Consider the following 25307-nt stretch of genomic DNA (forward strand, 5'->3'; position numbering starts at 1 on the left):
CTCAAACAAATGCCCTACACTGATCGCCTCAAAAAACCCTAGCTTTACTGTGTAGCATATCGCCTACTCCGAGGTGATCTCTGCCTAACATATAAAGCTATGTCAAAACCAGAGCTGTTGGATATGCTACACCTAAAGAAATCCCAATCCCTCTGAGCTACACGCTGTAGTGAACTAAGCCTTGTCACCACAATAAACAGGACATGCTGAAGGGATAGATTCCTGTCCCAGAGATTTCCCATACTCTGGAACAGGCTACCCATCTATGTCAAGCAAAGTTCTTCATTAGCACTCTTGAAGAAAAATCTTGATGAGTGGAAGGGGAAATAGGAAATACACCTCTGGGATCACTTCTGTGTCTCTGCTTGGCAGTGGCACAGGAAATTAACTTTCTTTGATGGCGTAAGCCAGGGAACTTTGTTGGCTAGGCTTATGTAGGTTCTTGGGCCGATAGCCTAGTACCTGCCTATGAATGTTCCTACAGTAACAGGGTTTGTGTCAGCATACATGTTCAGAAGGATGTGAGTTCTGAAACTGAAATGCATGTCATCATTTACAGACAGAAATCCTCACATCATCATCACAGTGATTTACCACAGAAATGAAAATAATGATTCTGTGGAACAGAACATACATATGAGGAATAATCCTGGACAGTCTGAAACAATCTGGCCAGTTGAGAGGTATGCTCAGAACCCTTAGTGCAACAAATTTGGACCAAGCCTGAACGGGGATGCATAAAGCCATGAAGCTGGGAACATATCCCAAAAACTGGAGTAGACAAGGTGACCCAGTTGATGCAGTAACACCCTCCTGTCTGTTGCACCATATACTGACTGGAATAGCCCATGTGCAAAACCAAATTACTCCCCACTACACACTGACATAAATCGTCGGTTTACCTTTATATGTGCGTAGTGCACATATGTGAAACTGGATTGTGCGAAAGGACGTTTTCCAGTTTTCATATAGATGAAAAAAATGCATTGAATGTGCAATCAGTGAATGCACAGTGGCATTCGCTCATTGCAGATTCGGCATTTTGCGTGCAGATTGCACTATAGTGGGGATCGGGAAATGGACCCTTTCCCCAATGTAGTGCAATCTCAGAGTTAAAATATTAAAGAAGGGGGGTGTGGAGGACAGAGACCCCACATGGGGGGGTGCAGGGGGGGCTTGCACCCCTGCATTATATTGTGTGTTCGGCGTTGGAGTTTGAAACTCGGCGAATCTGCTGTCCGATTTGCTGAGTTTCGAACTTCCGTGACGTTCGACTTCCAGAATTCAGAATTTCGGTTCACCCAATGGGCCGATCAACAACATGATTTTCAACATTTCAAAGGTAAACCCTATCTTCACATCATCCTACTGATGTGTCAGACATACACAACATGTATGAGGGCCAGGCAACAGTATATCTGATAAATATCGGGACATAACATCACAGTAGGGAAACTACACTGAGCTGCTAGGCATGTCACTAAGTACTGTCTAAACTACAGGCAGAGTGACACAACACAAACCCAATTTTGCTATGGGGAATACACATGTAATTGCAAATATATCAGGCACTACAGGGATGTAACAGCACTGACCAACAGACACCAGCATGAAAGAGCCTACCCAGAAGCAATCTCACCACATTCAAAGTGACATACTGGTAAGCCACAGGAACAATAGAGTATATGGACTGTGTGAACAAAATCATCAGTGTGTTTGTCACTCACACACTACCCCTATATATACTGACCCAATTCACAGTGTAGTCTCATGCCTGACTGTGGTATGGGACATGTCTCAGACTGCCCATACAAACATATACAGATGATAGAGCACCAGAAGCTGGAGCAGCATGCAAAGTCAGATAAAAAAGGACCCTCAACACTTACATCTACCCCCCCCCTTCCCTACACAGGCCAAATAACATATTCACAATACACTGCTACACAGTCCTGACAGTCTGTCAACAATTTCCAGAAATACACAATCCTCTCAACTGTATAGAGTCCCACAGAATGTCCATGCTTCATCCTCATATATAAGACCTTCTACACATAACATGTCTGGCAGTCTGATACATCACTTGGATGATATCTGGAATGATATACTATACCTATACACCTCTTACAGCATGACATCTAGACAAAGCCTGACATATTTGGGGGCAGAGGCTCAAACACAGGGACATTATTGACATATCACTGTCATAAACTGAGAAAGTTGCTGGTGTAACAGGGTTATTGTAACATATCTGTTCTGAGGGATATGAAGTCAGAAACACATATGGATGTTACCATTTACTGACTGCAATTTTTAGAGTATGCTATTGAATTTCCAAGGCCAGAAAATGTGTGAGTAACACACCAAATATAAGAGTCCAAACTCTGGCCAGTCTGCGGATAGCCCTACAGTTGGAAGTTATGTCAACCATGTAATACTATCAGACTTAAATTCATGCAGAGCAGCCATATCCACACAAACTAGCATTAGTTCAACTGTATAACAGCAATACTTACATTCTGTCCCTATGTTTAGAACATTCTCTCCCATTTTGTTGGGCTGTCTCCATGGTGTTTGTTTTAAGAGGTATTCCCAACTACACTCTGTGATGCTGTTCATCACACACCTCCATGAAGTACTTATCCCAGGCAAGGAAAAGGGGCAATGCTTTCCATGTTTACATGCCCCCTACTACATTCCATTACAGGCTTTATTGTTTGACATAGCTGTGTTTTATTGTTTTCAGTTCAGTTGTTATACTCTATCAGTCTCAGTGTGTGTGTGTGTGTGTGTGTGTGTGTGTGTGTGTGTGTGTGTGTGTGTGGTTGTATGTGCATGCGTGTGTGTATGTACCAGCAAACCTTATAGTGCCAGAAGTAATTTACATATGTTGTTTTTCCCTCACAGGTGGACATGGTGGCTGTGCGGTCCCTCCTGCTCTGATACTGATGTCAGTGTCTGTGCAGAATCTGACCATGATGATACTCATATTGAGGCACAGGCGGGGTTGTCATGGGCTGATACTTTACCATTGGTTGGCATTCCACTATTGTCAACCCCATCCTTGCATACAGTCACAATGCCCACACATACTCTGTCACCAGTGGCCACAGATAATGGACAGTTGGCAGGTGATGGCATGGAACAGGCTACTGTGGTGACTATGGCAAGTGAGGGTGTAGGCACTAGCCATAGCCGGAGTGCTGCAGAAGTCCTACACAGGCAGATGGGCAGGGATGCTCAGAGGAGGATTGCAGCCTGTCCTGTCCATTTTGCAATTGCCATGGCAGCAGTCACCAGATGTATGTTTCAGGCTGACATGGGGGCACAGGCATGTAATGAACATAATACCAGACATAAATGCAGGGTTGTGGATGAGCACATCCCTGGTATCTGTGGCAATATGACCTCACTGCAGCTAACTGTGAGCATACTGGGGTCATGGGTAGATGGTGGGGGGAGACCTTGGCACTCCTCAACCGTGGAATATCTGTGTTTGAGCATTTGGTGGACACTGGCCAGAAGCTATGTGGCTGTAGGGCAGCACCATGATCAGCTGAGGGTCTACATGGCCATGCACCATCACTTTGCCATGCTGGCAGGATCACAAGCACTACTGAAGGGAGTGTGCTGTCCATGCCACGATGCAGCAGGCCATGGCACGTGATCCTGGTCAGTCTCAACAGGGACATAGATCCAGCAGGCAGCAGTCACCAGTGGGGAGTAGTACTGCACCTGGACTCGGCAGTGGCGGTGCCTGTGATACCCTCAGCAGGCCCAGTTCCCGTGTCCATGGCCAGCAATAGTAAACTGTACACCCTGCCATGTATGGCCCACAGCTGTCCAAAATACCCCTGTGTAGGGTGCCCACATGGTGTGACTGTGTGCATATAGACACACACACATCACCATCAGAAAATTCACCTCCACACATGCGCGCGCACACAAAGACACACACACACACACACACACACACACACACACACACACACACACACGCACGCACGCACACATGCACACACACACACACACACACACACAAACACACACACACACACACACACACACATGTACAAACACACACACGCACACACACACCCACACCACCCCTGCACTGTCCATTTAATGAACACCCCCCAAACACACACACATGATGTCAACTGTGTGGCCCAGCCTAGGCTTCTGGCAAACCCACACAACACTCTGTGCATATGATGATACCTGTGCACACATCTATGCCATCCATACCATCGATGCAGGGACATGCTTATATGGGTCTGATGCACAGGGTGACTTTAGTAGAGTGTAGCTATTTAATGCTGTCTAAGGTGCTGTCATCTGGCATTTGTACATATCAGAGTGTGTGTGTACCTTTTCAGCCAAGATGCATTACTCGTATTAGTAACACTAAGCAAATGTGTTCTCACATGCTGCACTCTGTGTTCCAGGTGTCTGTGGGTCAGCAGGATGTGGCCCTGCAGACATCACCAACAAGGGGTATGGCAGTGTAGTAACACATTGACCACATCATTGTCAGGGTACAGTTGTATCTGCACACATTTCCCAGGTCTGTGTAACAGTTTTTGCATGTGCCTCACAGCTTATAGGGCTGAGGCGTTGTATCTCAATCTATGGTAGTTGACATCAGCTCTAGTATAGTGGACAATGGTAAGTATGGTGGGTGGAACACACCTCAGATTGCTAACGCCCTCAACCCCAGAGGATAGTATGTCAACCAAACTCACAGAGAATACTGTTCATACACACACACACACACACACACACACACACACACACACACACACATGCATGCACAGGATCACAGTTGCCAGTGTTGTGTTTGGAACTCCTACCCATCAAGTTGTGGTACCACACTATTATGCGGTTATTGCAGGTGGCATAGGCCTACTAGTGTGATGAGTGTTACAAGTACCTGTAAGGTGAATAACATCACATGGCCTTTTCAGGTATGGCAATGGTGGCTGTACTGAGTGTGAGAGTACTCATAATAGTGTTACTTACAAGTCTACACACTCACAACCACTGCTATACACACCAATACATACACACTTGCCAGTAATGACATTGGCAGACCAACCTATCTTGTTATTCATATCATACTATTCCATAGTGTTGCACAGGGCTTATAGAGCTTAAGAGTGTCTACATATACCACTACAGTTGATGTGAACAGCAGACCTAAGAACATGTGCTGTGTGTACCATGGCATAAAATACAAATCCATGCCCATCCAATGGATGTCGTTCACACAAACACACGCACACACACAAACACACACACACACACACACACACACACACACACACACACACACACACACACAAGATACTCTTCTGTCACACACATTTGTCAGGACTGGGAGTAGAACCCCTACCTATGTATTGTTACTACATTGTTATGCATTTATTGCATGTGCCAAGGAGATTATGGGGTGACACTTGTCCAAAGGTACTTCTAAGGCAAGGGACATCATCAGGCCTTGCAAATTATGTAAATGGGTGATGTATTGGGTGAGAGAGGCCACAAAATACTGTAATCTACACATATACCCACTTATATACAATAATGCACATACACACAGACACACACACACACACACACACACACACACACACACACACACACACACACACACACACACAAACACATATTTGCCAGGACTCATATGAGAACTCCTAGCTATGTGGTTATTGATATTATAGTATTATGCAGTTACTGCACACACCACAGGGCTTATAGGTTGTGGAGTGTCCCAAGGTACCGATATAGTGAATAACAGCTACAGCACTTGTAAGGTACCACAATTGTAGTTGTACTGGGTGAGATGGGCCACCAACTACTTTTACCCACATGTTTACACACTCACAAACATTTTCAGATGCACTAATATACACAGACACTCACATTTGACAGTACTGAGATCCATGGATTTAAAGAGTCATAGATGTGTACATGGCAAATGGCCATGGAGGCTTTACAAGGCTTGCCCATGGGAATGCACTGGCATAATGCCACCTGATGATACTCCCCAGTGTGTCTATTGAGTATAGTCACTGGAGTGATCCCCAGGGTGGGTATTCTATTCCCCATGCACTTCTTCTGATTTCTCTTGAAGAGGGCCAGTGATGTGCTCGGCTTGACATGTATGTGGAGTCTATTCCATAGAGCGGCCAGTCTCTCGGTTATGAACCTGTCCCTCCAGCATGCCCTGTTGATTGTAAGGATGGGGTTGAGGTATCTGGGGCATGTTGTGTGGACAGACTGGTTTCCTTGGATGTAGCATTCCTGACAGGGTTGGGTCAGACATGGCTGTGTATGTCAGGCAGAGATGGCACCTAAGTAGGCAATATGAGACAGAGATTCATTGCAGTTGTTGAAGTCTGTATGGGGCAAGTGTGTAGTACCTAAGATCCTCTTTGTGAGGTACATTTGCGGCCTCTCCTGTTGTTGCTGGTGTCCAGTGGGGTACATGGCAAATGGGCCATAGTACACATTGGTTTGTCTACTGAGGAGAGTGTACAGGGAAACACTGTCATTTTCCTTCCCCAATTCAACACCCTGAGTCAGGAGAAGTGACACATGGAAGGACCTTTGGAAGACAGTGGCACTGTGGTGGTCACTATAGAGCTCAGTGTCAACCCATTTCTATTATACCAACATCAGTGTTCAGTGGACTACCATCTATGTATTACTTTATGAGAACCATGTCATACCCAAAGGGGATGGTGGCACATCATCTGGCATTGAGCTTATGTCCAGGGTTCTGACAACAGTCATAGGTCTCAGAGAGGCCTTTGTGAAGGAAGTCAACCTCACGTGGGAGGGTATTAATAGCACCCACCTTGTTGTCATCTGCAAATATTGTCAGCCAGGGCAGCTTTGTATTGGGCTGGTCCTCAGAGGTATGGATCCCAAGCATGAGGGAACCCAGGTCCACAACCTGTGGGACTCCACTCGTGACCATTCAGCAGTCTGATATGGAGTCCACTGCTTTCACATTGTGGGTTCTATCTGTGAGCCAGTTTGCAAGCCACCTACTGATGTAGGTGTGGCTGCATACCTGAGTGTGTTTGTGTAAGATTCCTGAGTGGGGAGTGATATCCAAGGATTAGATGGGCAGCTTCTCTTGTAATCTATTCTATACTGTCACATAGTTATTGCACATGGCACAATGCTTATAGGGCTGCAGAGTGTCTACAGGTTCCTCTACAGTGGATGACAATTGTGGGCCTTGTAATATGGATACTGGGACATGTACTGGGTGGGCAACAGCAAAACGTAGCAAAACCCACCCACCAATGGATATGGTTCTCACACAAACACAACAACCCCTCTTATAGACAGGACACTGTACACACACACACACACACACACACACACACACACACACACACACACACACACACACAGACACACACACACACACACACACACACACACACACACACACACACACACACACACACACTTGCCCAGATTGAGATTAGAAACCCTAACTAGCTATTTATTGCTACTACAGTGTTACGCATGCCACTGAGCTTATAGGGTGAAAGTTGTCCAAAGGTACTTCTAAGGTGAGGAACATCACCAGCCCTTGTAAAGTATGACAATGGGTGATGTACTGGATGAGAAAGGCCACAAAATTATTTAAACTACACATATACACATGTGCTAGAACTGGGAGTAGAACTCCTACCTAATTAGTTATTTGTGCTATAGTGTTTCACAGTTATTGCACGTGCCACAAAGCTTATGGGCTGAGTCCTGACAAAAGGGACTGATATCTGCAGGTCAACTAAAGTAGGGAAAGGGGAAGTGTACTGGCTTTGAATGGACCCAAAAGCTTTAACTTGTAAACACACACACTTTTTAATTTGCCTGGACTGAGATTACAGCTCCTACCTAACTAGTTATTTGTATTATAGTGCTAGGCAGTTATCACATGTGCCACAGAGCTTATAGGGCTGAAGCCTGATGAAAGGGACTTGTAAGGTGACTGATATCTGCAGGACTGCTAAAGTAGGGAAAGGGGAAGTGTACTGGGTTTGAATGGTCCCAAAAGCTTTAACTTGTAAACACACACACACACACACACACACACACACACACACACACACACACACACACACACACACACACTTTAACATTTGATTTGCCAGGACCGAGAATAGAACTCCTACCTAGCTAGTTATTTGCACTATAGTGTTACACAGTTATCACATGTGCCACAGAGATGAGGGGGCTGAAGGCTGACAAAAGGGACTTCTAAGGTGACTGGTATCTGCAGGACTGCTAAAGTAGGGAAAGAGGAAGTGTACTAGGTTTGAATAGACCCAAAAGCTTTAACTTCTAAAACACTCACACACACTCACACACACACACACACACACACACACACACACACACACACACACACACACACACACACACACTTTAACATTTGCCAGCACTGAGATTAGCACTCATATTTAACTAGTTATTTGTACTATAGTTTACGCAGTTATTGCATGCACCACAGTGCTTCTGGGACTGAGGTCTGACAAAAGGGACTTTTAAGGTGACTGATATCTGCAGAACTACTAACGTAGGGAAAGAGGACGTGTACTGGGTTGGAATGAACCCAAAAGCTTTAACTTGTAAACACACACACACACACACACATACACACACACACACACACACACACACACACACACACACACACACACGCACACGCACACGCACATACACACACTTTTACATTTTCCAGGACTGAGATTAGAACTCCTACCTAACTAGTTATTTGTACTATAGTGGTACACAGTTATCACATGTGTTACAGAGCTTATAGAGCTGAGGTTTAACAAAAGGAACTTCTATGGTGAGATACATCTTCAGGCCTGCTAATGTAGGGCAATGGGAAGTGCACTAGGTGGGGAAGGACTGTTCATTCCTAGATCCCACTGACATTTTTCTAAGTGTATGAGCATGCCCAGTGTGACCTTCTATAGTACATGTGGGACTCCATTCCAGGGATTGTTGTACTCCAGTCCAGTTTGTTTTGTGCTACAGCCATACCTCTCAACCTGTTGATGCAGGATATCTGGAGATAGCCTATCAAAATGGAGAGACAATGGGCCATACGGTGATTGTGACTATTTATCTCAGTAATGTATGGGTTGCTAGGGTTACAGGGCTTGTTTTAGCAGACATCTGACATATATATGCCATTTGACACTATCATGTATTGTTTCAGTACCTCTTGACATAACTCCCCAGATCATCTTAATGATTTACCAGAGGAATACAGGATGGATGATGCACACACCAGGATTATGGGCCAAATGCTATGCATTCTTGCACAATCCAGCCTGTTGAGAGGTGTGCCTACAAGCAATTGACTGCTGTTGCTGTGGAAATGGTTCAGCACCTTAGTGATATATTACAATGGTGGAATCTCTGTGCATTTCTGTTCTGGCCTGGTCTGGTTTCCAGTCCATGGGTTGGGTAATATAATTCAGACAGAATCAGGGTGACAGGCAGATTCTAGATAGATTTGTAGGGGATAAGATATGTGGGGGGTGTCCTGGGTTGGATATGTTTGCCTATAGCTACCAGTACTTTGCATAGGGGTCTTCTTGAGGGTTGACTGCACTTGGAGGGTCTTGTGTGTGTCAGACTGTTTGACCAGCCTGGAGGTGTGTGTTTGTTTCACATATATGTATGGCCCACCTCATTTTGCTTGGTTGGCCACATTTTGGGGTCAGGATGTTGCATAGGATGAGTGATCAGGGAAGAGTGTGTTACTTCCCATGGCTGTGGCTAGGGTTCTGTGGGTGCAGACATGTCATCATCTTCCAGGGTTAGGACTGCCTGCAATGAGTGCATTCCCATGTTTAGACTCCTAGCCCTGCCTATTGACTGTACAGAGTATCACAGAATGTCCACATTCATGACTCATATATCTTGCTGGTTACCCAAACAAGTGTGGTTTTCAAGTCACGCAGGGCTGAAGTCAGATATTACTGACAATTGACATTGCAGTTTCAGACTTCGTACCCATCAGACATTCCATGCTACTACAATCATTCCATCAACTTTATAACATTATTAGAGTAGTATTTCAAAGGTGTCCTTCTCTTTGGACCTTTTTCACCCCATTATTCATAGCTTTGTCCAGATTTCTGGCTGACACTAGCAGGTTTTCTCCTAGCAGTTAGCAGCATGGCCTTTCTTTGCTGGTATTATGCTGGTATTATGGAGCCCATGACACTCCATGACAGGGCACTGTGAGTGAAGCATGGGCATTTACCACAGGCATATAGGCCAGGTGTGACAGATGCAGGCCATCTGTAGCAAGGCAGTGCATTCTGATGATGTTTCCAGGTTGCCAGCAGTGGTCAACTCTGGGATGGAACCAGTAAGTTGATTGTGAGTGTTACTGACAATTGCTTTCTGTTTGTGTTGATCCATCACTCTAGTTGATGGCCGGATGCTGCTTAAGGCTAGGGACATGTTACTGCATTTCTATGGGACTATGGGGGGGGGGGTGACACATCTGTACACAATACACATTTGCAGAGACTGTGCTGATATTTGCTTAGCATTTTGGTCCCATTTAGCATAGTGGTGTGCCCTATCTTTCAGACTACAGGCATAACAGTATCGACCACAGGTCTGATAGTTCTGGCATAAACATTTGTAGTTTTAGACTTCTTACCTTTCAAAGCCATACTGCCACTGCCAGACCTCCTGTGATATCACTGTGTAAAAGTCTGTAGATGGGTATTTCATGGATGTTGCCATGTGGGGTCCTTTGCTAGACATTTCTGTATGGTTTTCTACAGCTTATATGCTGGGTGAGGCTGGAGGTGGGTATGGGACTCCCACTTTGACATCCATGCATGTGACCTATGACCCCCAGTTATTTAGCTCACCACATATACTGCAGTAGTATTTGTTAACTAGGGTGGTACTGTATGGTGTGGGTAGTCCAGTACTTGGAATACAGTTCCTGCTGTCCCACAGAGCTGTCAGTTGTCTGCTGCTATCTCAGTAAGCCACCCCATTCCCTTGCATGCTTGAATCAATACCATAGGTATGCTATCAGAACATTCCACTCCATTCATTTATTTTGTTAAGGAGACTGACTTACCTTGTGCCTGAAGCTGTTGTGAGGATGATGCTTGAGGGCTAACTATGTCAGATCCACACAGTACACTGCCTACAAATGGTAAGGTATAGGTGGTGTGATGTTTGGCATCAATTTTACTGTGTGTGTGTGCGAGTCAGAGAGAGAGAGATCAGTCCCTCTGGCCCTACTGTGTCAGTCTATGTGCTACGCATTGCCTCCTTGCCAAGGACAAGGCATACTAGGTATGCTTCTGTCTGCCTACAGGGGCAAGCTCAGGATGTTCCTCCTCCGAGTCCCTCTGTGCCTGTGGAGACCTTGGCAATGGTGGGGGGGTTGTATGGCCCTTCCCCATTTTGTTCCTGCTGCAGCTGTTTCCACAGAATCATATTGTGTAGCATGGCACATACTATGAATATGTGTGCACGTGTGACTGGATAGTATTGCAAGGCTCCACCAGATATGTCAAGGTAGCAGAACCATGACTTGAGCATCCCAAACACATGCTCTATAATGATCCTGGTTTGTGAGTGTGCCTCATTATGGCATTCTTGTGTGGGTGTATGTGCATTTCTAATGGGTGTCATCAGCCACGGCTCCAGTGTGTAGCCAAAATCCCCCACCAGATGGTTATATGGGATGTCCCCAATGGAAAACGCCCGGTACAGCTGTGACGAATACCAGATGTGGAACTCATGATAGCTTCCAGGGCTGCCAGCACACACATTCATGTTAATGTCCTGGGCATTGCACATGACCTGGCAGTTGATGGAGTGGTACCCCTTGTGGTTTAGGTAGACCATACCCTGGTCACTGAGTGGTGCTTTGATGTGGATGTACATGCAGTCTATGACACCCAGTACCTCTGGGTATTCTGCTAAAAGGTGTTAGTATAGTTTATAGTAGTGTGCTGGGCTGCTACCTGTGTAATTGGCTGAATCTGATACATTTCACCTGCCAGCTATACTTGTTCTCCTTGATTGCCTTCCTTCTGCTGTTTCCCCTTCCCATTTCCTCCCCATTTAAGCCCCGATGCACACCGTGCAGATCCGGTGCTCAATTGTAAACAGTTCTGCTATTTCCTGTTTTTTTTTTGTTTTAACCCCAGTGCACACCATGCACACCCGTAATCTAAAGTAAACAGTTTCAAGCAGAACTGGCCCTCCCTGGACGCGAACACACTCTCCATTTCATGGAATAAGACAATAAAGCTTCAGACACACATCCTTCCTTAGTTGTGCTTAGCTAAGGACAAACACAGACTACTGAGTTCCAATGTGCTTACAGCAAGCATGACACATCCCCCTTTTCATGTTAGCTGTTCCTCCTGCCTACACAGTGGTGTTAGAGCACCTTTTATGGTTAGGTGCAATCTGACACTTAGGGGAAAGTTGTGATTCAGTATAAATCCTGTCATTTGCATACACCACCTCCTTACTCCATAGTTACCACACTTAGACTGGGCCTTTCCCCTTAGCAACCACTATTCCCTGGTATTGTTTTCATTCCGCATGCCATTGACTATAATGGCAAAATGCAGATTTCTGTAAAAATTGATTTTTTTCCCCTTTTTATTTTATTTTTGGCACAATCCCATTTGCTTATTTTTGGCACAATCCCATTTGCGCACCACTGCCCTATGCTTAACCGTCCAAGATCAGCCGAAAAAAAAAATATTTAAAAAAATTAAAACTATTTATCATGCCAATGGCCATATATTTGGCCATTAGGATGCCTACTAAATATAATACATGCTTTATTTCCAGCTGTCATACCTCCGTTTTCTAATTTGCAGAAATGTGTTCAGTTAGTAACTGAACACATTTCTGCTTCTTACACTATTCCTGCATGGACAACTGTCTGCTTGCTGAATCACTAATTCACCTCATTTGCATGGTTTTCACCAGCAAATGAGGTAATTAGCATTAAGCAGTGGTGTCCATGTAGGAATAGTGTAGGAGTGCTCATGCACGTCCAGGGAGCCCTTTGCTGAATTGCTCGGTGGTCATGTTCCGTGAAGCAGCTGTTGCACTATTCCTACACTCCATGTAGGGTTTAATAAATCCCGGGGTGTGTGTTTATTGTTTGCCTGTGAATTAACTGGTGAGCATGAAGTCTATGAGTTTAATGTTAGTATTTTAACTATGAATACATTTTTTATTTAGCTTTTTTTTTTAAGCACACAGGTGTAAGATGCACAATGTTAACAACAGGTCTTCCTGGTACTTAGTTCAGATGTGCAAGGCTATGAACATTTAAAGAGCTGCTTCTGTAGTACATGGTTTGATTCCTCCAGCCTTCATTTGTTTAATGTTTAACTCTGACCAAGTCATTTCACCAGACAATGTTCCTTGGCTGCCCTGGAAAGGGACATTTGCATCTGGTGGGTGTCCCAAGCTGTTAGCAAATGTATTACACATTTGTCTTTTGAATTCCCTACGGCCATCCCATAACCACTAATTAGTGCTTTACTACAAGCTATTTGGTTATGAATCCCATCATGTCTCTCACAGTTTAATGGATTGTCAGATGCATTTTAAATAAATCTGAATTTCAACAGAAGAGAAGTGTTCTGCTGTACATTCTAGGCTGGTTTCTAAAGTATGTTTGGCAAATGTCCACCAGTGTTTTAGCTGTAAAATATAAAATAAAAGTTTTAAATACAAATCTGTAGTCTTAGTATAAGTAAAGAAAATAGTATGCAGAGTGGAGTATGGTTTGTGTTTGTTTGTGTGAGAGAGAAAGAAAGACAAAGAGGTAAGAGTACCTACTTCATGAAGTATGCTTAGTCTGAATAAAGCTTAATTATTCTGATTATATTCTATGTCAGTTTGTTACGTCTGTTTTTAATCTTCATAATGTTGTATTTCTGAGTGGTGATCTCTAACAATCCTTTTGAGAGTGGGTGAAGTTATGTTTTAATATATACTGTCCAGATATTTGGACAAATGAACCCACTTTTCAAGAGCTGTAGTCCAGATTATCAATGTCTACAGGTTGAGAGTTATGTGAAGTACTTGACATTTCATGAAAAAAAAACACGGCAACACATTTCCTTTAATCATTTTTTGTTTAATGTAATACAGTTTATCAATGTCAATTTTAAATACAGTAGCAGCATCTTTTAATTTCAGCTGTTATTTTTTTGCATTTGTATATGGTACAGCTGATTATGAGTTCTTCACCCCTTTCTAGTCAAGTCTCAGTTTTCTTATCAGTCACAGCCCCATAAGAGTGCAACACCAGTTTGTATAACATAGAAGTGTAAGAATTCTCTTTTATCATAATACTCTTCTGTTACAGGCTTTGATAATGATGTGAGATAGGTTAGAGTTTTCTTTACTGAAAAATGTTTTATTGTCATTTTCAGATATTGCTGAAACAGATGACATCATGCTCATCTCCATTTTGACTACAAGTACTTTGGCATGCTTGTTTGTCCCATTTGTGCTAAATAACTCCATGCTGCCTAATGCATTTTTACTGCCATTATCAGACATTTATACAACAGTATGCACATTTGTATTTTCACTGTGCAGTGGTGTAGACAATGAATTCCATTTTATACTCACAAATGCTCATTGCTACCCCCAACCAACCTAGCATTTAAAAAAATGGTCACTTAACTCAGGCTGTTGCCCCCCAGCACTTGATGTGTATAACGTTTCAGCTGCTCATTTAAAAACTATTTAGCAATATTATTTTTAGATTTGTAATCCTTTTTGTAAGCAAGCTACTTATATATTGTTAGAGACAGTACTGTAGACTGTTATAGGCATAATATGACATAATCAAACCCCAAAGTTTCTGAATGATGTTCAGAAAAGCAATGTACTCCGTGGAGTACAGAGAGTATGCCTGGCTACACCCATGTCACTGTGGCACATTTTTAACTTACTGTTGTGGCAGACTCTGTGAATATGACCTGGCATGGGTATTTCAAATCTCCAAACAACTGAACCACAGGCTTTTGTTTCCATATCACAGGAACATGTCTGTCATTAGAAATGCAATATTCAGCAAAGTACTATTGCATACTTACAACAAATATAGTCCAAATTTTGGTTGAACTGTGAAGGACACCAGCTTTAACAACATGTGCCATTCCTCAAACTGCTATCTCCCCTTAGGTCCTTTTTTTTTTCAGTTGCTCATCATCTCACTATCATTATTATATCCCACATTCATTGCTACTGTAGTGTCCTTGGCAATCGTGGACACACAAAAAATATGATAATTATACAAAGAAGAGACTGTTGCAGCTCATGCAGATGCTTGTTTACTGGCCACTTTTATGTTCAGAGACCAAGGTGCAAGACAATATACATTAATAACAGGATACATCAGTCTGAGGTCACCATTTACAAATGGTAACAAATAAGCATGCACATTACCATACAATGATGATCACACCCAAAACTAAAAGCAATAACATTTTAGTGCATCTTGTTCTTTTCTGCAGTACTAATGAGACTACATCACCACAAGTCATTTATTATTTTCTAATCGCTAAACCATAACTTAGCCTGAGGGGAACTGCTGTGCTTAAATGATTTTATTCTTCAGTAAAGGTTCTTGCCTTTCTGTATAGTATTATACGGACACAGAGTGCAAGTCAGTGAGAAGATCATTTACTTTAGTCCTGCCTATCCAGAGAATAACAGTGAGAGGATTGTGATTTTTCAGCTCTTTCGATTGTCTCTGCCAAGAGAATCGGGTTATCTTTTACAATGACATATTTTGATTTTTGTTAGTAGCCTTTCTCCTACATTGTATTTTACATTAAATTTGACTGTTAAGTTTGAAATTATACCTTTATGCTTTTCTTCATTCACAGAACTTTATTTTGTATAGATGTTTTGCAGCTGATCATCTGTGATTGACAACACTTGCATAGAAAAACTGCATGCAGTACTTAGGCTAAAGAAATGTTATTGAACCTTTAACAGTTAAAATCAGTGGCTTGCCTCATTACTTTGTTTTCTTGAAGTCACAGATGTCTAAGACGTAGCTACTCCTATCTTTCTACATGATGCCATAGGTAATGTGGCAAATATCAAAAGGAAATAATATGAAACTTCAGAAAAAGTCAAACTGGTGTTTCCAGTTGGAAAACAATATTTAAATCGTATTGTCATTTATGTGACAGTTTCAGAATACCTCTGAAATGTCCCTGGTTTTCAAAGATATCCCTGATATTGGCTCAGAATTTTACTCTGTTATTCTTAGTCTCTGATCCTTTGCAAAAAGACAATGCATTACAGCAAACAAATAATGGGGACTATTACGGCTACATGTTTCTTTTACCAAACAGAATGCATAATGATCCCAGTCATCTTACTCTGTCCACTTTGATACTAATGTCTGAACAGTAGCCTTTGTCCCTGATTAGTTTTGTGTTTATCCCTAACTCTTAAGGTAAGACATGCAGAGCTATGTTCTTGGGGTTGAGTTTAAGGGAAAGATAAGCATTCTGTGATGAGAAATCATGACATTTGAGTGGAGCTGTCTTTATCTTGCAGTTTATATTCTGCTCTGTCCTTTTATTGGTGATTGCTTACCCTACATGAAATAGATAAGCACAAGTTCCTGTTGTATCTTTAAGGACTGTAGGTGAGGTCCTGTTAACTGCAAAAATTTAAATGTGATGACAGGGACATATAAACAAAATCCAAAATTACAGCATCTCATTGTATTCTTTCTTCTCCAAAGTATAGTGATCACAGAGTTGGCATGTAAAAGTAATAAGGGCAGAGGGGTGCACTCCACTCACATCAGGATACCGGGGACTTAACTCCCTACAATAAATGCGTTTAACGTGTATCAGAAATTGTCAAACTGTCATTTTAGAAGGATTACACTTGTTATTACAGTTTCAAAACTCACAATACTGAATTTCAGACCATGTAGGTTGTTACACTACAGTACACAGATTAACTAATGGTCGTGTTGTATAATAAAATGTTCATTTTAGTGTAACCCCTTAATATTGCAGATGCAATGTGCTTTACTTTATGCCCTTGTATGTGAATTGCAAAAGAAATACCTCATTTATAATATCAATAAACAAATTTAAAAAGCACAGCAAATCACCTGCTTTATTTGGTCTGCAACATGTGAATTCCAAGATTCATTAGTATTCATGTCAAGACTCCCTGAATGTCCTTGTTAAGGCCTTAATAATACTTGTAAACCAAAACCAAAAATTTGTACATTCAAAATCCTTGCTCTAAGTGTATAGAATTTGTTCTAAGTTACTAAATGGGATAAGCAAATTGTATGTAGATAACTAAACTGATTTAATGACTGATGCACAGACCAGCAGATGACTTGTAAATGGGTAATCCGATTACGTATTAAAGATAGGGCATGCCTGCAAAAGAACTTTTTCTAAACTTCACATTTGGGCTGAAGAGAATAATATGCTGATAAATACATTAAAAGCTAAACATATGAGATTGCAGAAGACAGATTGAAAGGTGAATATTTAATACAGCACACAGTAATTGATTCATTTAAGGACCTGGATATATGGGTAGATCCAGCTTTGATTTTTTTCAATCATAGTAACCAATTGGTTAATAACAGTTATAGAACTATAGATTGTATAAAAGATTTATAAAGTCTAGGAAATCAGGAATAATTGAATAAATTTGTTTATTGATATTGTTGATTAATTGTTCATTACAATAAACCCAAACTAGAGTATGGAATAACAATATGGAAAACTTATAAGAAAACAAGCATAAATAAATTGAGAGGAGTGCAGTGAAGTTATACACAGGGCATCCATGGATGTTAAAATTTAAGTCATTATGGAGGACTAAAATATCTGAACTTGCACAGTGTCTCATATAGATATTTAATAGAAGACCTTATTTGGATATAGAGGGCATTTAGAGACAACTACCTCTGGGAATGTTTGGTGTTATCAAAAAATAGTAGGGAATCATTGACAGCCTACGTACAAGATTATATAAGAATGAGAGATTAAAGCAAGCAATAGTTTAGATATTTTTATGAACAACCTGGACACTTATGGGAATAAGTGTTTTGGTATATTAGCAGGCTAGAAGGGCATTATTGCCTGTCTTTGAAATATTTGTATGTGTGTATGTATGTGTGTATGTATGTATATATGATATAGTGTGACTATTGTTCTCCAAGCAGTGAATGCCCTTGAGAGAGAATTAGTTTATGTTCATTCATTCCATCTTCAGATGTCTTTTTCTTAGCAGAGGAACAAGCTTTTTCAGTATTTGTTGCAAAACTTTATAATGCCATCCCTAGTGGTACAGAGAAGCAGACAAATAAAAACAAAGTGTATTAACTTGTCACTTCAGTTCAGATGCAGGAGCACATTACCCCCCCCCCCCTTAACAAAATATATCTGGCAACCATACAATGAGGGGAATAGAGAGAGAAAGGGTCCACCAACATACTTTCTGAACATCAGCTCAAATTCTTTAATGCTGTGCTCCTACACAGGGGTGTCAGGAGAAATATGCAGTCTACACAGTTGTGTGCATTTTAAAAACAAAAGGGCACTGCTGCCGTTGTGAACTTTCTTTCTGTATTCTGTCATAGAGTGATCGTGGAGCAAAGCATTTCAGGATAAGTAGTTTTGCTCTCTACATAGGTATTAACCTCAATAATAGAGTGGACTACTAATCCCTAAATGCATTGCACCCTCAGTCTTACTGTTATGTAGGAAAATTCTAGGTTTTGTCTTCACTATAGAATTGGTGGTGTATTTGCATAGTGGTATTGGAAGCCTAAAGAGAATGAGGGACCTTAAGTGCTTGCAAGCAAGATAAGTTTTTTGTTGTTTTTTTGGCAGGCAAACCAGATATATAGGCACAGCAGGCAGGTACACTGTACTGTCATGTTATGTTGGGACCTTGAGTATTGGTGCATGATGCATCCAATTAAAAAAAATGTGAAACTGTACTGCAAAAAATAAGTACAGTAGAGTAGTACTGGCTGTATTAATTTTAGCGGTTCATTTTCAGTCATAACCATACCTCTCAACTTCTTAGAGCAAGAAATCTGGTCAAAGCCTAAAATAATGGGGAACAGAGGCTCAAACATAGATACATATTTTATATATTTCTCTTATAAACTTAGGAAGTTGCTAGAATACCAAGATTTGTGTTAGCATGCATGCCTTTTGCGAGGAATATGAAGTCTGAAACTCAAACATTGTCATAATTTAGCAACTTCAATCAACAGTGATTTGAGGAGCAGACCAAAAATATGAAAAAAAAAATATGGGCATTCTATGTAAATCAGAACCATTGAAAGGTATGGTTCATAGGTTCATAGGTGTATACTAGGCTAATGGCCCTGGAGCCTTTACAAGCCAAGTCCATCGGATTACCCTGGCATCGTGCCACCTGACTTTAGTTCCTAGTGCCTCTGTCGAGTAGAGCCACTGGAGTTATCCCCAGGGGAACTTTCTATTTCCCATCCACTCACCAAGATTTCTCTTGAAGAGGGCCAGTGAGGTGCTCTGCTTGACATGTATGGGAAGACTGTTCCATAGCATGGACAGTCTCTGGGTTATGAACCTGTCCCTCCAGCATGTTTTGTTGATTGTGGCAATGAGGTCACATAATCACAAATGACGACTGAAAAGGGCTATTAGTAATATCTAACCACATTTTTGCATGGTGGCTACAGTAAGTAGTTTTTACAGTAGCAGAAATAAGACATACTGAATTTATAATATCAGTAGTAAATCATATCATTTATGCTGCATTTTAACTTGCACAAGTAAGTAACTACTAGAATAAGACAGCCATCATATACAGCTTACTGTCTTTAATACAATTTCAATCAATTTAGTAACTTAACTCACATATGACTAACACATATTCTTTTTTGCCATGATGTAATTTTTCACTAATGCTAATTTCAGAACATCAATACACATTTTATTTAACAATGCTTGTTCAAAATTGCATATTACTGCACATTTAAATATGCTGACCTGTTCTGATGTTCTTTGTAATGTGGTCATTTTTTTGTATAAAAGAACTGAAAAGGTACTTCTGCTCCACTTCAATGTGCATTCAAATACAAGCATCAGTATCAGGTCTTCGTTATGTGTAAATACTTTAATTTTTTTTTATTTTATTTTTATTTTATTTTTTTTATGAATATGTTAAAAAGAGAAAAAGCTGCAGTAGCAACAACAAAGACACACTAAACAAAGGACCACATCAGAGATTAAGATTTGTAATATTCATTTTATTTGCCAGGTATTAAGCATTACAAAATGAAAAACAAAATAAAAATGTAAAATTATGCATTGATTTTTAACACATGATAGAAAGAATAATCTGCAACTGGTAGTTTCATTTGTTTACTTATTTCCTTTTGTTTATTGAGGTAGTCTGTCTGAACTTAACACAGCCACTTTTCAGTAGAGGCCTGAGGAGAAAAGGTCTAGAGTGAAAATAATATTTCCACTGTCTGAGTTGTATCATGTAGGGATGATGAATTCTGTTTACTGAAGCTGCTGTTTGTATGAAATAATAGTTTTAATTTGTAAGGTATACTGTAGTCTGATTCTTCAACTTTGATGGCACCATTCTTATTATTTTTTGTCCTGGCAATGTAAAACCAGATACTTTCCATAGACAGGATCAAACCAGACATTTTGGGTAGACAATACACATGGGACTGTCTACAGAGCAAATGACTGTCCCAGATGTTTTCTGTTATAATTTTACTTTTGGAGGACTAATGTTGAATTGGGTGAAGTAACCTGGAATACAAGCAGTAACTACTCTTTGTATAAAATGAAAATACATTAATGTAACCATTATTTTTATTCAGACTGGGTCAAACCAAATACTATATGTGATAAGTGGGTATGGAGCTTGTCTCTGGATGAAACAATTGGCCTTGCTGATTTAATTCTAGAATAATAGTTTTGGAGCACTAATATATATTTGGGTGAAACAAGCTGGAATATGAGTTTTGATTATTGTTTCTGTGAAACAAAACTACATTAATGTAATTATTTTTCATTGTGACTGAGTACACAGTGGACATAAGGGTCATCTGTGGATGGAATGACTGGCCTTGCAATTTGCTCTTGTAATTATGGTTTTGGAGGATATATGTGTAATTGAGTGAAACAATCCTGAATACAAGCTGTGATTACTGTTTCTGTAAAAGAAAACCTCACAGATTCACTATCCTTCCATGCAGGACAAGCTTAGTCCTGCACAGAAGTGGCCGTTTAGGAGCAGGACAGCAGTGCGCCATGCATAGTAATGAAGGTGCGCTGCCTGAGCTCCTAAACGGACATGGAGCATGCACGAGTGCAGGGGGCATGTCTGAGAGCAGAGCTCTCAGAATATACATGCCCCTGCAATCAAGAACAGCAGTGTAGGAGTAAGAATGACGGGACTGCTCATAGGTGTTTTCATACCCCTAGCAACATCCCCCCAAGTGTACAAGAGCAATAGTTACAACATTTAAATATGAAGATTTTTTTTTTTTTATGAAACAGATCTAATTTAACCATAGGTGTGCAGCTTTGCTCATTGCTTAGCTATGGTTAATGCAGCTTAAATGGCTCAAGAGGATAAAAAGCAAGATATATGCAAATGTAGTTGTGCAGCAATAGTGTAGTGGGCAGAGTATTCACCTTACGGGCAGTCATTACCGGTTCAAGTCCCACTCCAGTACAATCCATTCTCCATGTCAGATCAATGTATGATTAATTTATTTTGTTGCATAACCTACAACATAACATATATTTGTGAACTGGAGTATGCCATTAAATGCAGATGTGAGGGGCCATTGTCATAATGTTGCAAAGTCCACAGATCATCACAAGTGCCCCATACAGTATATGTACACAGGAATCAGGGATACAAATGGAAGGTAAAATGTGCAATGAATGATAAACCCATACAGGTGCCAAAACCACCACCTGCCCAAGAACCATTAGACATCACTGTCTAAATTAGTGTGCTGGTAAGCGGGTGTAAGCACTAGTAAGCAAGAGTAAGCATAGTTACGAAGTAGTAAGTGGGAATAAGCATATTTAAGGAGTAGTAAACGGGTTTAAGCCCGTTTTCATGGGGGTAAGCAATGCGCACATAGGTTAAGCAATATTGAAGCTAACTCTCTGTTGGCATATTTAACCAGAGGTTAGCATTGCTTACCTTTGCGCAAACCCTCACAAAGCTGCTTACAATTGCTTAAAAGTGCCTTAAGCACTCTGTAGGCATCAGCCGCTGTTCTGGACAGAAACAAAATAAACAGCCTTTGCAGGTCTTGAATCGAGGACCCTCTATACTATAGTCATAGTAGTTCACCACTAAACCATCACAGCAGTACATAAGATTGAGGTATCACTAAACAGATCCTCACCATAGGAAATACAAACTGAACATGTGAAAGGAATCTATATATAGTTTTATACTGTATAACCAACTACAGTACCTAAATATGTGAACTGGAGTACTGCATTAAGACGAGATGTGAGGTGTCAATGTAACAAAGTGTTGAAATCCCCAAATAAACACAAGGACCCCATACAGTGTACATACACAAAAATCATGGATACCAAACACATATATAACATGTAATGAATAATAAATCAGTGCCACAATGCAAATATAATGCAACTTAAATATTAAACAATGCTAAGCATTGCACAGCCCAGCTTAGTAGGTGTAAGCAATGTGTAGGCCAGCTAAATCAATCTGTCCAATGGTAAACCCCTTTAAGCAATACCAACCTTAGGTAAGCAGGTTTGCCCATAGCTTATCATTTTCAAAACCATCCAGTCATGACAAAGTGCAGGAAAATGGCCATATTTAAACCCAACAGGCAGGAATACATCTCATAACTGGTTGTAGCTTCCCCTTGTAGGCACCATGTCTGGAATGGGAGAGGGTGTGCACTTTCGGTCACAGCACTGGGGCATTCAGGAGTCCAGAGTCATGGCAGGACTCCTTGTGAAAGACCATGACATGAGACTGCTGCAGGGCCAGTACCAGGGTTCCCAATACAAAGCGGAAGCCTGGGACAATCTCACCCATGACCTCACCAGTGCCACTGGCATACCCCAAACTGGTGAGCAGGTCAGGCATCACTATGCCAACCTGAAGCAGTGAAAGGGGGATCTCTTGGATCAGTGAATCCAAGAGGCTATGAGGACAGGGGAAGTTCCAGCTGTGTGTAAGTATGAGCCCACTACCTGTTTAATAATTGCCAGCTCATGTATATTATGGATAGGTATGGCTAAGTATTCCTCTTATGTCTTTCACAGTGGCAAGTGAGCAGGCTATGAACCAGGAGGTTCATGGATGTAGATTGGAGTGGTTGTGATGCGAGGCAAGTTAGTAATACTCTTGCATGTACTGTCATAGGAAATAAATCTAAAAGTAGTAGTAAGTTAATTGCCTGTATAAAACCTGTATTGTTTAAAGCATGTTCTGCATAAACCAGAGAATAGGGCTGGAAGAGTCTCATATACGTTATATGCAAATAAAAGCATAATAGCCTGACAATTAAGGTCTAACTGCTGGACTGCATGTGTTCACTCTGGTATCATATGCTAATGCAGAGTTGCAATCACTTAATAGTACTGTTATAGTAAGCACTGTTACCCATATGGTGCTGCATAAGTAAATTGTGTAGGAATGTCTGTATATGACTGTTGTAATCCCAAGATGTCAAAAAGTACAACTGAGAGAGACTTAAGATAGAAAACACTAAAAAGACAAACAACAAAATCCAAATAGCACACTGAACTGTGATGTGAACTGTTGTAGTTTTTGCACACACAGCCATGGTTCAAATCCTGGGAGTGGTAGTAGGCTGTATGCAGAATCATACCCCAAAAGTGTACAGAAATGTCCAGAATGTCCAGTAAATCAGCCCATAGCTGCTGCCTGTCCCCCTGGCAAACCAGTGGGATGATCCCAGACATTTAGGTAGCAAAGAAGACATACAACTGATTGTCAGACATCTATAACAACAAACCTGTCACTCTAGCAACCCCCCAAAATGTTATGAGAGTAAGTAGCCAGGTTTGCCCCATCTCCACCCCCATGTTGTCAGGCTGTGACCAGAGTGTATACAGTAACAGAGTGAGACGTATGTGCATAATACTAATGTGGAAACTGGTAATTTGTGTGGCAACATGCAGGTAGTGCTAACAAACATTGCTCCCACAGGTCTGTCAGATACGAACATTGTGCCTATAAATAAAAGATTGATATCCTGTACTGGTACTGTTTACTCTGGTATTGTATGGCATTGTTAGTGTTGCAGTTGCTCAGAATAATAAGATAATACGTATCACTGTCACCCACACTGTACTACATAATACAACTGTCTAGGAAATCATGTATAAGAGTGTTGTAATTACAAGGTCAGAATGTAAAACCACAAGAGATTTATAGACAGAAATCAGACAAGAGATACACAGCAAGACTTATATAGCACATTCAACTGTGATGGACAGTGTCTTAATTTTAGCAGACACATCCATGGTTCGAATCCTGGGAGTGGTAGTAAGCTTTATGCAGAACCATACCCCACAAGTGTACAGAAATGTCCAGAATGTCCAGTTATTTGGCCCATATCTGCCAGCTGTTACCCTGCCTCCTGTCATATCAGTGTGCCAATTTCTGACATGTAGGCAGCATGTCATGTCATATGACTGTCAGACCTGTACATATCTGGAAAATGTCAAATAAAACAAACCTGTCATTGTATAAGTCACTAAAGGTTTAAGAGGGAAATAGTGGGAATATGTCCTGGTTCACCTGCATGTGGTGAAGACATGCCCAGAGTGTGTGCAAAAAGAGATGGACAGGTATGTGCATAACATCAACCTGGAATCTGGGAGTATGTGTAGAAACAGTTAGTTAGTGTTAACAAACAATATCTCCACAGGTATACCAAGTAAGAGGTGTATACCGCAGGTAAAACCAGTTCATGTATATAGTTGTCAACAGCCATGCCACTGTCAAAACTAAGGAAATAGGGTAGTGTACTAATACTTGTATGGTACAGATAGGAAAGGAATGTGAACTACAGGAATATACTAATTGTTAATTGGCATCTTTCTCTCCTCCTGACCATATCCGCAACAATAAACTAAATACACAACTCAGTTGGTATGTGCTGACTTAACTCT

Source organism: Protopterus annectens, chromosome 11.part0 (assembly GCF_019279795.1).
Source record: "Protopterus annectens isolate FY-2018-M chromosome 11.part0, PAN1.0, whole genome shotgun sequence".
Classification (NCBI taxonomy): Eukaryota; Metazoa; Chordata; order Ceratodontiformes; family Protopteridae; genus Protopterus; species Protopterus annectens.